Source organism: Chironomus tepperi, unplaced genomic scaffold, assembly GCF_022539635.2.
Source record: "Chironomus tepperi strain 1889 unplaced genomic scaffold, CSIRO-AGI_Ctep_v1 contig_8, whole genome shotgun sequence".
Taxonomy (NCBI): domain Eukaryota; kingdom Metazoa; phylum Arthropoda; class Insecta; order Diptera; family Chironomidae; genus Chironomus; species Chironomus tepperi.
In genome coordinates this window covers 1,615,373-1,630,843 of record NW_027226130.1, presented here as the reverse complement: position 1 = coordinate 1,630,843, position 15,471 = coordinate 1,615,373, and the positions used below count along the sequence as shown (strand labels likewise).

The window sequence follows — 15,471 nt, the reverse complement described above, 5'->3', positions numbered from 1 at the left end:
GGACTTTAAAAATGTCCAAAAATTCCCTTTTTCAACCCGACTTTCAAAGTCCGGACTACACTTTAAAGTTCTGCCAACTCTGATCCTCCTTATCAACACATCCAATCCAAGAACTTTTCGGTCTTCCTCTCGATCCATTGCCATCCACAAAGTTTTCCTTTACCTTCACACCCAGGTCACCCACCCCTGCACTCCATTGTTTAACACAAACTAACTTGTTCATTAATTTTTTCATTCATATTAATTGAGTGTGCGTCTTTTAAAGGCTTTCTCCCCAGTGGCACTGTTACGTGACTAGATCGTGAATTTCCTCATTAACCTTGAGCTGAGAGAAAAAATATTCTTGAATATTGAACACGACACATAAGGTGCTTGAAATGTTTAATGGAAATCATTAGGAATGTAGATTTGTACTAATGACTGCTGTGCTGCTTGACATTCATATTTGTTGGAAATAAAGAGCTTTAAATGTTCAGTTGAAGTCACTAATTGATTGGGAGGAAATAGGATTGAGTTTTGAAGGTTGGATATTAATAGAAATTGAAGGATAAAGGCACAAATTGAAGTTAAAAATAGCGAAGAATCCAGAATAGTGCCAAATATGGACATGACTGATGCCAGGTCGACCTGTCGATTGTTTTATTGGACTTTAGACGATTCAGAAAGGAAATTAAAGGCAAATGGCGTAAAAAAGTCTGTGAACCTCCTAGAACCTCCTTAAACCTCTTTAAACCTCCTTGAACCCCCTTGAACCTTCTTGAACCTCCCTGAAAAAACAGTGTCTTCAAGTCAGCTTAACTGTTGCTTCGAGTCGTCCTCGGCAAAATAGAGAGACATAAGATCGACTAATCAGAGTCTATTCCACTTAAGTATGTGTACCTGAACTACAAATTGAATTCAATGCAACATTTAAATGCGTATTTAGATAATAAAGCTGTCAAGTCTGTAATTTATATCTACAGCACGTGATAGATGCTCTAAATGTTTATCAATCCGTGTCTCACTACCATAAATTCTCCTATTTCATAAAACAAAGCATTCAAGTCGTTAAATTGTCACAGCTTTAAATGAGATCATAATGCGAGAATTGAGTGCCACATGGCTAGCAATTCTAACAAATAATTCATAATTGTAAGGTAGGTCAGCGTGACGTTAATGCATCTTATTTCCATTCATTGTAACGTTTTTCTTTTTCAATTGTATTTTTTTCTAACAATACACAATGTCCTGTTAACTTCATTATCCGACAAGAAACGTGCATCACGTGTTGTAAAAAAATGTAATTTGCATTTATTTAGATCAAAGCAGGAGGTACACGAGTGGATGTTAAGTAATTGCACAAAATTGTTTTAAACAAGGAGTGTGGGTAGGGGAGGGGTGTGGACCCCCAAAATCTCATGCTGAATCCTTCATTGCATTAATATCAATTATAATCCATGAACTTCCTTAGATGATGCCTTAAGCTGTCTCTATCGCATGCTTCTTTCTCCCACCATCTTATTCCCTTCTAAATGCAACACTGCTTCTATCTACAGCATGCTTCCTTAAGTGTTCATTTAGAAACTCCTAAAATCCACATTAACAATTACTTACCGAGCATGAAATTTAATTAAATCAAACTTGATAAGATTGTTTTCATGATATTAAGCAGTTGGATAATTTCAGTCATAAATTTCAAAGTTTTGAAGGTTTGAGATTAAATTTTGAATATTTGAGTGAATTTTTATTGAAAAATCATTCAGCGAGAGGTGTATTTGATGGAGTTTGGGAGGTTAAAAGACCACGGGAGTAGAAAATGAATTATTGGCTTTTTTGGGCATGGTTTTGATTTTGTTTAGGGATCATTTGCTTGTAACGTAAAATTCCTTGTAAAGTGAATAAGTTCCGGAAAGCACACAGTGTAGAAATTGGCAAAAATCCGCACAAGCCAACTTGATCCCGAGACTGGATTTAATCCAATCTGACATGGATCCAGAGTCTATGTCAGAATAATACTGGTTTGTGTAAAGATTTTCGACCACTCTCAACGTTTTAACTTCCGGAAAAGAAGCTAAATCGATTTGACTTTGAGTCAAGGCCGCTAAACTGACTAATTGGGATTTTCTTATCAATTTTTTCATTTTGATCAATACCAAATCATTGTTTTAAGCTCTATAAACCACTTTATAGCAGTGATGGGCAACTTGTGTGCCGTGGCACACTGTTGTGTCACACTATCTCAGGTGTGCCGCGAGAAATATTGTAGAAGTTAATGTGCCGCGACACAAGAGTTCTTGCCCACCACTGCTTTGTAACATCTAGCATAAAGAATTAAAGATCTATGACCCTACCAAGGACCATACCGCAAAAAATGTTCTCTATTCTATTTTTAAAAACTGCGAAATCTCTTAAAATACACCTTAGAGCTGCTCATCATTTATAAACGACTTCCTGCGCTCACACATCTCACATATCATTCAAAAAAAAAAAAACAAACAAAATTGAACGCAGCAATGAATTTTAATGAAAATAAATTTTAAATACCTCCCGTTGCTTCAACTTAATCTCGCACGTTTCCTTTAATCAATCTTTGTCACATCAAAAAGTCAAAAAAAAAAGAGTTTCATGAAGCATAATTTATTTGCATGTAATGTTACGAGCTTGTAACTTACATTAGATTAAATTTATCGTCATTGTTTTTAGAAAAAAAAAAGGAATTTGCGACAAAAAGCTCCCATATGGATTAACATTTAGTTTCTCGTAGATTGACAATTAGCTTTTAGTGCACGATTCTCTCTGGTGTCTTGTTTGTTTGTGACTGACTTTGATAAATTAATTTACATTTGACTCGCCCTTGTGCTGTAGATTTCCATCCAATATTTCATTACAAAGTTTTTCTTACTTTTTGTAAAGTTTAAATTCTTTCAAATTGGAAATCCATAGAAAATTGATTATTATTCATTATTTTTGCAAACGTAAAAGTTTTGATAACTTTTGATACTCAATAAATAAAGTAAAAGTGGAAAATACAATTGATTTTGTGTTGATTAAACTTGAATATTCATTTTGCTGGAAAGTTTTGATTATTTCAGTTAATTTTTGTAAATATTTATTCCGTAGTCAATGAGTCATGCTTAATAATGAGTTTGTTATTGAATTAAATTAGTTGATTAAAGTGAGAGTCTTAGTTGGATACTGTGATTTTAGATTTTCATATAAAGTGTCTGTTTAAGCAATTTTTACAATGATTTTTGAGTGGAACTAACCATCCAAAATTCAAAATTTTATCCATGTTTGGATACTAACTCCGATGCTACTTTACCTATTTGGATTCGGGCTATTGGTTAATTTCTCGGTTATATTAATGCCTTATTATGAATAGTCCCGGAAGACACACAGGGCAGAATAACCGAAAATCAAGCACCAGACCAGTGTGACTCTAGCTTTAGGTCACATTTGAAAGAATCCACATTTAACCCAGAGACATCCTAGGTCCTAATTTTTGATCATTTTTACGGAGTGGTTGATGTATTTCCGAAAAACCAATCTTTGATCTATTGACCCAATGAAACATACATTTTATGGTTACGTTTGTGGGTCTGCAGAATATCTAAGCAATGATTTACTGCTTTTCAAACCTTTTTAGATCACAACATATGAACCTAATCGAAACCCATTGAAATTTTGTCACCATGACGATGATTCGATAGTAAACTTAAATACAAAATTACATTTAACCTGAGAATTCAAAATTCATCGCCGTGGTGTCAATATTTCAATATATGTATCGATCGGGCAAACATTGTTGGGTAAACATAGTTTGAAAAACTTTACCTTCGGTAACTAAAAATCCATAGCATGTATAGCAAGCTGCTATACTAAGAGTTCGAGTCAAGACGAGTATAAGAATTTAATTTGAGTCTCGAATTCGATTCCTGAACCTTGGTATTGGTCCATTACACGGTCTCGATCTCAATAAGTCGTCAAAACCAACACTTCGTGAACCCCTACTAAGTTGAACATCAAAAATATCCAAAAAAGCAACCAATTATATAAAAAATTACAATCACGTCTATAATCACTAATTTAATTTATTTTAATCAATTGCAAAAAACGTGCATAAAATCAAAATTTCATCGCCATCATCACCGACAAAATTATCTCATTAAGCTAAGCAAAAATTTTCCCATTTAAAGTAAGCAAAATTTTCATCTATAAATTAATTTTCAAAAAATAAATGTTATTCTAAATTGAAAGGAAAATTTTCCCATTTTAATTAATTTGTTTTTAATTGCAATGTGAAGTTTATGAAGCCCTCGACTAACGTCCATAAATAATAGATGAAACGGTTTTTGAGGATGCTGAACTGCCTTTTATTGTACGACTTTTTTGCTCACTGATATTAAACAAGACGTGCGATTCTCACACAATAATTACTGCTGTACGCACCGAATGTTTTTTTTTTTTTGCTTTGTTATTTAAAATAGAAGAGACAATAAATGTGTTATTGCTCGACTTTTCATGCTCATTTCCCATGAAATGACTTTGTTGCTTATGAGAGGAACTTCCATTCAGGATAAATTGTATAATAAAAGTAAATTTTAATTGAATTTAAACATATTTGTGTTAAATTTTATTAAAAGTTTCTCATTTTGAATTAGAATTGTTCATTTTAATAATAAAGATTCAATTTATTTAATAGTTAATGATATTGGGTGATAAAATGCAAGATGAATTGAATTTAAGTTGATTAGAAGATGATGATTACTTGCATTTAAATGAATATTAAGTCAATTATAGTCGATTAGAGTCGAATTGAGTCAAATTTAGTCGAATTGAGTCAAATTGAGTCGAATTGAGTCAAATTTAGTCAAATTGAGGTCGAATTGAGTCGAATTGAGTCAAATTGAGTCAAATTGAGGTCGAATTGAGTCGAATTGAGTCAAATTGAGTCGAATTGAGTCGAATTGAGTCAAATTTAGTCAAATTGAGGTCGAATTGAGTCGAATTGAGTCAAATTGAGTCGAATTTAGTCAAATTTAGTCGAATTTAGTCGAATTGAGTCGAATTGAGTCAAATTGAGTCGAATTGAGTCAAATTGAGTCAAATTGAGTCGAATTGAGTCAAATTGAGTCAAATTGAGTCGAATTTAGTCGATTAAATGTGAAATTCAAGTTGCGTTCATTTACGAAGGACCCTCAGCTTGAATATTAAGCAAAAAACCAATCAGTGTCATCATTTATTACATTAAATTATATTAAATTGAGAACAATTTTTGTAAACATTCAATATAATGAGAATTTATTGACCCATAAATTTACATTATCTGTTCAATTTTCCATAGTAAAGTCGTGCATCTAATACAGAACAAAAAAAACTTTTATAGAATCTTAAATTCACCAAAATTGAAGAAGTTTTTTTCAGTTTCATGAGAAATTCAACATTATTCGATGAAATTGGCTTTTTTAAGATTAGGGGAAGATCTTGCAGATTTTATGGAATTTTTAAAAGCTTTTCCACTTGAATTTTGGCGTTCGCAATTCAAATTTCTATGATTTTGCATATTTAGAGCGAAGATTACAAGCTGAAATGAGGGGACACGTTTTATGAGATTTTAACAGCACGCGGATGATTCTTGTTGAAAATAATGTGACTTTTGTTGGAATTTTTTTTAAATGAATTTTAATGATTATTAAATGCTGATTTTAGAATGCATGGGGATAAGAGTATGCAGATCTTAATATAGAGATATGTAGAGTCAATTGAGTGGATGTTGTTCTTACTTCATTTGATTAATATTGTGTTTAGAGAGTATTAGGGGATATTATTGAATTTAAGTGAGATTTAAAGAGCATAGAATGGAATGCGACATTACAAAATTCTTGAGCTGGAAGTCGACTCGGATTTTGTATGGAGTCAAGTTCATTTGCATCGACTTTTCCATACAAAATCCTAGTCGACTTCCTAGTCTAGTCGATATGAGTCGACTTTTTCTTAAAAAATCCTAATCGACTTCAAAATTTGCCAAATTCTCTTAAAATTTCATCAATTTCTCCATGATGAACCTGAAATTTGACTCAAACTTCACCTTATATTAAAGGTAATAGTCAAACAGTCATGCTGAACCGAATCGATTATTGAATTTATATCGATTTATTACAGCAACGTCAATATTCTTACTGAATCTTCAAAAAACGAAAACTTTTTCTTCATCTCCAAAATAATCATTTTCAAACCCACATTTTCACATCTTTTAAAGCATCAACAATCACTCTGAAACTCATTACGAATGTATTTTTTTTGCCTCTTCACAATCATTTTCATTCAGCATCATTATTTCCCTCCCCCCACGTTCCTTTATTCTCGATAAAACAATGAATCGTTCACTCACAATTTCAATGCCATTTTGAGTTCTTCTTTTTAGTGTTGACAATTTTACTCACATTTCGTCTGTGAAAAATTACTTGAAAACACACACAATTTTGAAATTGTTGAATAAATGTGACAAAAAATAAATAAAATTTAATTTTCATTTTCTTTAATTCGATTTTTGCTTGAACGTGAAAATGTATTGATGTCATTGAATTGAGTTTGAGAAGGCCCCTTAAGGCATTCGTATCTTTTTAAAATGGAACTTTAATGTCTTTTAAAATTGATAGGGACTTTTTCAATTGTTTGAGATGTCTTGTGATTGAAGTGAGAGGAAATGGACGTGGCATTGTAGAATTTTTCGGTAGGTTGATGACTTATTTAATGAGGAGGAAGAGGAAATGAGTGAAATTATGACAGAAAATGATTGAAGGGATATTTTTGGACTACTTAAGAAGTTGCTAGGCTTCAAAGGTCAAGATTGTATAAATATTGATTTTGCAACAGTTGTTCATGAACAAAGTTGTGTTGTGCAACATATAATACAACGGTTGCACAACATATACAATTATTGTTTATTAAACTATAGAGCAACAATTAAATCATGGCTAAATTATAGTTGTATGTCATATAACATTTGTGTTGCATATCGATTGCGTGACATTATTTTTTGTTGCAAAACTTTTGAATGACATATCAAATTATGGCAAATGCAAAGATTGCACGACATTTAAAATTATTTTTTGATTCATGGTCATGGTGGCGCGACACATAATATTAGTGCCATCACAACGGTTGTGGGACACATAAAGTTATTTTTCTCACAACTGCGTATGACAAAACAATGTGGTAAAAGCAACAGTGGTGCGCCGCATACAATTATTTTCTCTAATCGGATGCTCGATATCTAAAATTCTTGTCCACACAACAATTGCGTTGCATATAAGATAGTGGCAAAAGCAACTGTTGTGCATAAATTTTTTGTCAACACAACGATTCCATGGAGCTTAAAATTATTGCCTACACAACAGTTGTGTGACACATAAAAATGTTTTCCGTACAATGGCTGCACATTAATAAGATTATGGTAGAATCAACGGTTTAGCGAAACACAAAATTATTTTCTGTCAATAGTTGCGCGACATAAAAATTATTGTCAATACAACGGTTGTGCGACGGCGATAGTTGCGTTGAGATTATGGAAAATAAAAACAACAGTTGCGAACACAAAATGATTGTCAACACAACGATAAAATGATGTCAAATAAATCAATTGCACGACATATGCATATATCTTTTGTGACATTAAATCATTGTCAACTCAACAGTTTCGCGACACATGAACTTATTTTCATCGACAAATCCATCTATTGCGCTAGTCTATTCAACTTTGGTTTATTCAACCTTTTCTGCCATACCTCGCTGCAGTTCTACAACACTTTTATGAATTTCTATGAAAATATTGCAATAAAAATCCACTGAACTTTCCATCAATCTGAAAACAATTTCAATGCAACTTCTTCAAATTACTCATAAAAGATCATCATCATCGTCTTTCCACAAACTACATAAAATTGTCACTTGAAATTTCATTTCCAACAAATTTAAAATCGCACAGTAAAAAGTTTATAATTTTATGTGAATTAAATCATAAAGTTTATGATTCATCTTTCATTGCATCACGTAATGTAAAAGTTTTCCAACTTTTTTTTATGGTGAAAATAAGGAAATCCACAACACTACTCGGAAAATGGCAATTTTTGTGGTTATTTTATGAGTCTTTTTGCAACATTTTTCCAGATGATAGCAATATGAATCAGTTTAAAGGATCAAATAAATTATTATGTCTTGGAAACTTGAGCTTTAAAAATCCAAGAAGCAATTAAATGAAGTCTTGTGCGGGTAGCTCAAGTATCTCTGAATATTTATGCTTAGTTTCTGTGTAGGATCTTCAGTTTAATAAGAAATATGGGGGAGTATTGTTGAAATCACTTAATAGTTAAGTGCTTTATCGTCGTTCTGAGAATATGCCGTGATAAATCTTGATTGTTGTTTTGGGCTTGGCTTAGTTGTTTGGAAGATTCTTGGAAATTTGGAAGGCTTTCTGATACATTAGCACTTGATTTGGAAGATTTATTGGTGATGGAAGTGCTTTTGTTTTATGGATTTTTATATGGATTATAATCACATTTACCAGCCTTAAAAAATGTTGCTCATTGATGGAGCCATCACATTAACAATCGCTCAAAATTCTTTAATAAATGTCATGAACTGTATGTCACGTAGTGAGTCATTGTGGATTAACACCAAGGCAGGGGAGTATTTAGGTGGAAGGTTGCTGGTCAAATTCCCCCCTTCCCTCCCCTTTTTGGACTATTCAGAACAGTGGTCGGCAACCTTTTTTGTGCCTCGACACATCTTGGTAGTGAGCAGCGAACGAACCACCACACGACATATGATTCATGACATTTGTAAAAAATCGGTGACTCTCAGTTACCCAACACTGATTTAGAGCGAAACATCATGACAATGAGGACATTTTCATGTCATTTGATTGTCATATGACGGTTGTGTGTCACGAAAGAAGAACAGTTTCAATTTCGTTTTTGAGATGTTTGAGGTTTCTGCTATGGTACTTTGTGAGTTATTGCACAGACCTTAATAACATAGTCAGTAAACGATCTCGAGCGACACATCATGATGATGACTTTGTAAAAGCATCTGCCATCATGTCGTTACTACGTCATCTCTACGTCATAACCACGTCGTTTCCACATCGTTACCACGTCATAACCACGTCGTTTCCACATCGTAACAAATGCTTTTTCAAAGTCATCACTACGATATGTTGCTTGAAATTAAGTATAAAGCTACATATTAATTAGAAAAATCAATAATTCTTCATCCCAAAAGTTTTCAAACACCCAAAAAAAGCTAAAAATCACCAGGATAGTTTCACAAACAAATCTAATCTCAACAAAACTTCCATCATTAAATTAATCTTCCATCCTGCATCTCAACATGAATCCTGATAAATTAATATTAAATCCAGCAACAACACGTGAAAAATATACAAAAAAATTGACCCAATCTAAGTAAAAATAATATCTCGGCATATTTTTGTACCTGGACTATCAAAAACAGAAGGTAGCAATTACTAAAGAATAAGAAAGTAAAAAAATAAACTTTTCATTACATGCCAATTTCTTAGTCACGTAAAAATTCATTCCATCATGCTGAGGATATAATTAATTCTATTAATCCACAATTAATTGATTTTGACATGCTTGTCACCAGTCATTATTATTGGATCTATCGTGAACAGAATTACATTGACCTTTGCAGTTTATGTTTTGTGGTATTTTTCTTGGGATTTATTGAGAGTTTCTTGAGAATTTTTGGAGTTTGAGGATGCACGAAAGGTATGTCAATGGACTTGAATGTTCACTTGCTCTAGCAATTCTGTTTGATAATAGGATTCCCAAAATTTCGAATTTTGAGACCCAGACCGAGACCGGAACTGAGACAGAAACTATAAGGGAATTATTCTCGTGATTTGTCAACTGGAAAGTCTCATCCCGAAAGAACATAACTTGAAAATGACCAAAAATCCGGCCGAGAGCGACTTTACTCTGGACTGAGGGCTGATTTCTTCAAACCTGGCCTGGTCCCATAGTCACGCTGGTCTGAAGTCTGTCGTGTGCCTTTCGTCTTAGTCTTGATCTCCAAAACCCTTAGTTATAAACCCAAATGACCACCAAAACAGACCAAAAATCAATACATTTAGATTGATTGCTTGAAAGGCATCAAACATTACTGATTTTGTAGGTCAACCTCAAATGAAGCATAAAACTGAAGCGTTCAGATGGAAATGCTTAAGAATTCAATGCAGAAAACGAAAATGTATCAAACTTAATGAATATTTGACACGAACAAGAATTTAAGGTATTCTTAGGTATACGAATTTCTGTTTATAAACATCTTAGGAAGGAAATGTTTGAAATTGAAGTCTAATGTTTTGGATGTCTGAAGGTGAAAATCAATAATTTTTGATGAAAACCGAGTGACACAATGTAGTGAATCAAATTTTCTCATTAAAGATGGATAAAAAAGAGCCGTCAAGTTGTCGTCATGGCTATTTTGCTTCTTAAGCTTAATACGACAAATGAAGCCCGAGCACATGAAATCGATTCATAGTTCTGTCTCATGTCGACGAACCTAGGCGTTGCCTCAAGGTCAGTGTGACTCTAGGATGGAGCTGGATTTGAACCAAATCCGACGCCAAGTCAGAATCACGCTGAGTCCGAATTTTAGAATCCGAATCCGATATACTCGGGGATATCCTACTGAACATGTTGTGCTGTTCGGAAACCTTTTCCGACAGAAGGTCAAAACGTCTATCACACTCGTCATCAATACTTGCCTCCTTCACTCAAATGAAAATATTCGTATTCATATTCGAGAACCTCTCAAAATGATTGGATGGATGGATGTAAACATGAATAATTTTGCTGAAAATGTCTCGAGTCATTTTTTTGACAACTTTAATGCAAAATACTATGAGACGTTCAAGGATACAGTAAAATTATCTTACGTATGTTTACATACGTGGAATATTAAATTATTTAGAGCAGGAGGCACGAAAGACAGCAGACAAACTTAGTTTTTAATTAAATTAAAAGGAAACAAATTAAATTAGTTTTGAGACATGATACATTTTTGTGTGTTTTAAGTTTCAACTATATCCTTCACAGAAAGTTGAGTAAGTTTAGGGAAGATTTCATGAATTTTATTATTATTGCTCTTTGCACAGAGGCTAAACATTGGAGTTAGTGAAAATTTACATTCCAAATAGGCGAAAGATTATGCAGATTATGAATATTTGCTAAGATGTAATAAAAATAAATGAAAATAATTAAAGGAAATGCGTTTGTTGAACTTTAACTTGTTTGCGTCAATTTTTATTGGATGTCAAGTTATGGCAGCAGAATTGTAGAGGGAAATTTTGATGTTTTTTGTATGAAACTCAAATATTTTATAACTGTTGTTCTTAAAAAGCCGAACATATTGAAAATTTTGGGAAGGAATTGGATTCTAGTGCATCCAATAGCTTGCAACTCTAGCTAGAGTTCAATTTTATTTATTCTCTGGTATGTCGCTCCTTTGTACATTCGAACTAAAAACCGGACAGCAAACGTGGTCGATATGGCCGAAAATCTAGCTACAGAACAACTTGACTCGGGTCTGAGGATAGAGTTCGTCGAATCTTGTCTCAATTAAGAGATACAATTATTTTTAAGGCAAATAGTGATCCTGGAAATGATCAATTTTCAAGCATTTCACCTCCTATTATATATGATACGCAACAAAAGCTTAATCTCATTAATATTAGCATTAAAAAATATTTAACTATTCATAAACTAGTTCGAAAAAACTATAAAATTTAGTAAATCCCCACATTCATCTCCCCACGTCATAAATGAACGACCTTTGAGCTATTCTATACGTCTAAGTTATTTTTGATCCTAAAATAATAAACTAAATAAATAAATTAATTTATGCAAAAAAACTGATTTCCATCCACAAACTGTGAAGAAGAAAATTTACATTTTTTTATAAAAAGGAAACATTTTTAACACCTCTTACGAGCGCTATTTACGGATCAAAGTTTATTTACATTACGGAAAAATACTCGCATAAACTTTGCACTATGAAAAATATTCAAGTGAAAATATTTAAAATAATTTCTTATTATTTAAGATCGAAAGTTTCACCGAGACGCATAAATTTTTGAGGATGAAAGTTTTTTTGCGATTAATTCATAAAGATCTGAAGAATATTTTTGTGGATTAATTAATTATGGCTTTATTAATGTCAAATAATTGCCCTTGAATGACTTTTAGATGGGAAGAAGTCTAGACGTGAATAACAATGGCAATGAAAATTTCAAAATTAATTAATGGAATTTCCTTTGCCAAAATTTTTAATTCAATTTATCGTTTGCAATTTTATTCAACATCCGATCATGCAAATTGTGCGGTTTGAGTGTAAAATAAATTGAATAATTGTGGATGAAATTCGAACGTATTCAGCTATGTAATTTACTTCTAAATGATTTAGTGATAGGAACAATTAAATTATAGCCTGAATGAACGGATGGGCCACTTTGTTGTGTCAACAATTTACTGTGGTTTTGTGGCATTTACAGTTGAAATATTTGAGGTATTGAATGGTGAAAACAGTAATGATTTTTGATGATCTTCTCGAAATGATATCGATCAAATCTGATCCAATCGGCACTCATTGAAATATCCGATCGGGTGAGAGTATTTCAAACCCGTCTTAATCTTGGCTTGACTTTCGGAAGCACATCGCCAAAATTGCCAAAATTGTCAAAATGTATCCATTTGGTATTAATAAAAGAGGTTTAGCGGAGCCTCAAAAGCTCCATAGACAGAACCTTCTTCATTAATGTCGCTCGGATCCTTCAATAAAAATTCCTTAACAAAAGAAAAAATCAAATATCAATTTGAATATACAACACAAAAACTGAACATCAAGGTATCATTTAATATTATTCTGAGAATTCTGACTTGATTCTGACCTTAAAAATATTAAAAGAAATTCCTTAAAAATCAGCTACAACGAATATTAATTAAAATATTTTGCATCATAAATGAAAGTAAATTTCTATAATTACTGTGTCTTTCAATTTCCTTAATGTTATTCTTAAATGAGCTACCAAGGTTCTCATAAGCATTAATGAATACATTTGTCATCCTTTGAAAACAGAATTTTTCTTGATTAAGAAGTTCAAAAGCAAAAATTATTTATGGCCTTACGAAAATCATAATTCAATGCTTTGACGCTGATTCTTTATCAAGGCTCTTAAAAGGATATTTTTTGCCGAGTGATACATAACTAAATGGTACTTTATTATACTGGGAAATGTAAAAAGGAAGTTAGCAAGTGTCTAACCCAGGCTAAGCAATGAAAAAAATCATACTTAAAAATGGTTCATGGGTTCGCGTTCTCAAATTATTTTTGAACTACATCTGAACGATTTTAGATGCTTTTGGGTCATTTTGGCACTTGATACTTTCAAGGGTTTTGGTTCTAGGTACCTTCAAGGGTTTTAAATTAATAAAAATGATCAAAATGTGATTGATTAATCACTCAAAATAGCACAAGTCGGTTGATCGATCCAAAACTCACCTCGATGACGACATGATTCAGTCGTGGAGCTGGATTTAAACCAAATGTGGCCCCAAGTGAGTTAGCAACCTGATTTTTAATGGATGAATCAATTTGTGCTATTCAAGTCCGCATTTTCGTGTATTTTGTCATTAAATGAGTTAAAGATTACTAAAGCACTGTACCGCTCGGTACCACTTACATATTACCCCACTCACACAAAAAAAAAAACTTTCATCATTTTAGCAGAAAATAACCAAAATAACAAACCAATCTCTTTCTTTTTCCTCTTTTGCAGATGATTTTCATAATTAAGATAAAGAGCCAAGAAGAGCCGAGCAGAGAAAATTTCCATCATCCTATATGATATTAAACTACAACATCAACAAGAAGAATGAACAACGATAAATCTTTCTTACATTAGAAAAGCAAGTGTAAGGAGCAAAAAAATGAAGATATAGAAAATGAAGGTTGAGGATTAAACTTGATGAAAGGATGAAAATGGAATAAAACTTTAATGTTTATGAAGAAGCCATCAGTTGTGACTATAAAAATAGCAAACGTGAAGTTGATCAAAGAAGGTTGAACTATAAAAAAAGAACGTGAATGTGTGGTTTAAGACTTAGTAAACAGCACAAAAAAGTGAAAAAAATTGAGTAAGACGAAGAACAACAAGTTTTAAGTGCAAAAAAAGGGAAGAAAATTCCCTGATATGTTTATGTATACATTGAGTATGTGTGTGATATAATAACATAATAAAAGGAAGTGTCATAATAATATTCATCTCATAACGTATTAAGAATTGCGTGTGTATGTTTGTGATGGTAAGTGAATGTTCTTCACTTTATGAACGACAGCTAAACAGGAAAAAAATTCAATACATAAAATTTTCATCAATTGTGACTCATATTCAGACTTGGAAACTATGTAATTATTGTTGTGCTTTTGGGGATTTCTGAGTGGGGTTTAGGGAATGGATGGTGAAAATTTGGTTTTGTAGGAGGATTGAACACTAAACCCGAGCGACACAAATGAAGATGGCTTTCACGGAGCTTCCATTTGTCGTCCATATGGCTGCCAAAAATAGACGTCTTCCATTTGGTGTCAATAAAGAAATTTTGCGGAACCTCACAGGTTTTGCGGAACCTTATAGATTTTGCGGAACCCAACAGATTTTGCCGAACTTTATAGATTTTGCGGAACCTTATAGATTTTGCGGAACCTTATAGGTTTTGCGGAACTTTACAGGTTTTGCGGAACCTTATAGATTTTGTGGAACCTTATAGATTTTGCGGAACCTCACAGGTTTTGCGGAACCTTATAGATTTTGCGGAACCCAACAGATTTTGCGGAACCTTATAAATTTTGCGGAACCTTACAGATTTTGCGGAACCTTATAAATTTTGCGGAACCTTATAGATTTTGCGGAACCTTGTAGATTTTGCGGAACCTTGTAGATTTTGCGGAACCTTATAGATTTTGCAGAACCTTACAGATTTTGCGGAACCTTATAGATTTTGCGGAACCTTATAGATTTTGCGGAACCTTATAGATTTTGCGGAACCTTACAAGTTTTGCGGAACGAAATTTTGCGGATCTTTGCAAATTTTGCGGAACCTTGTCGCTTACAGGTTTTGCAGAAGAAATGTGAGAAGAAATCAGAGGGTGCAGGACTTTGGGAATCTGAACTGCAAAAGCCTAAAAAGTTGCCTCTGCAATGAACTCCTGCCAACTCTCACTGTAATTTAGAGGATTTAATCTTCTAAATGCAATATTAAATGTTGCTGTTGGATGGCATTCAATATTATATCATCTAATTTAATTATCAGTTCGACCGCAACAGCTTCTTTGGACAACTCCCAGATTTCAATATTGAATGCTACCGCATTTGCTCTGCATAGCTGATGCATAGCATATGGGAAAATTGTT

At 33.0% G+C, this 15,471-nt stretch overlaps 1 protein-coding gene across 6 annotated transcripts in view; it reads left to right on the top strand.

Moving 5' to 3' along the window:
• The first annotated feature begins 13,846 nt into the window (after nt 1-13,846).
• The window catches only part of sNPF-R (short neuropeptide F receptor), a 46,465-nt gene continuing 44,840 nt past the window's right edge, over nt 13,847-15,471 (top strand). For 4 of the 6 annotated variants that reach the window (XM_070653857.1, XM_070653831.1, XM_070653866.1 and 1 more), the window contains exon 1: nt 13,847-14,469. The gene's annotated coding sequence lies outside the window, so the exon portion shown is untranslated. The remainder of the gene's footprint in view (nt 14,470-15,471) is intronic. The other 2 variants (XM_070653849.1, XM_070653839.1) reach the window with 2 other exon arrangements.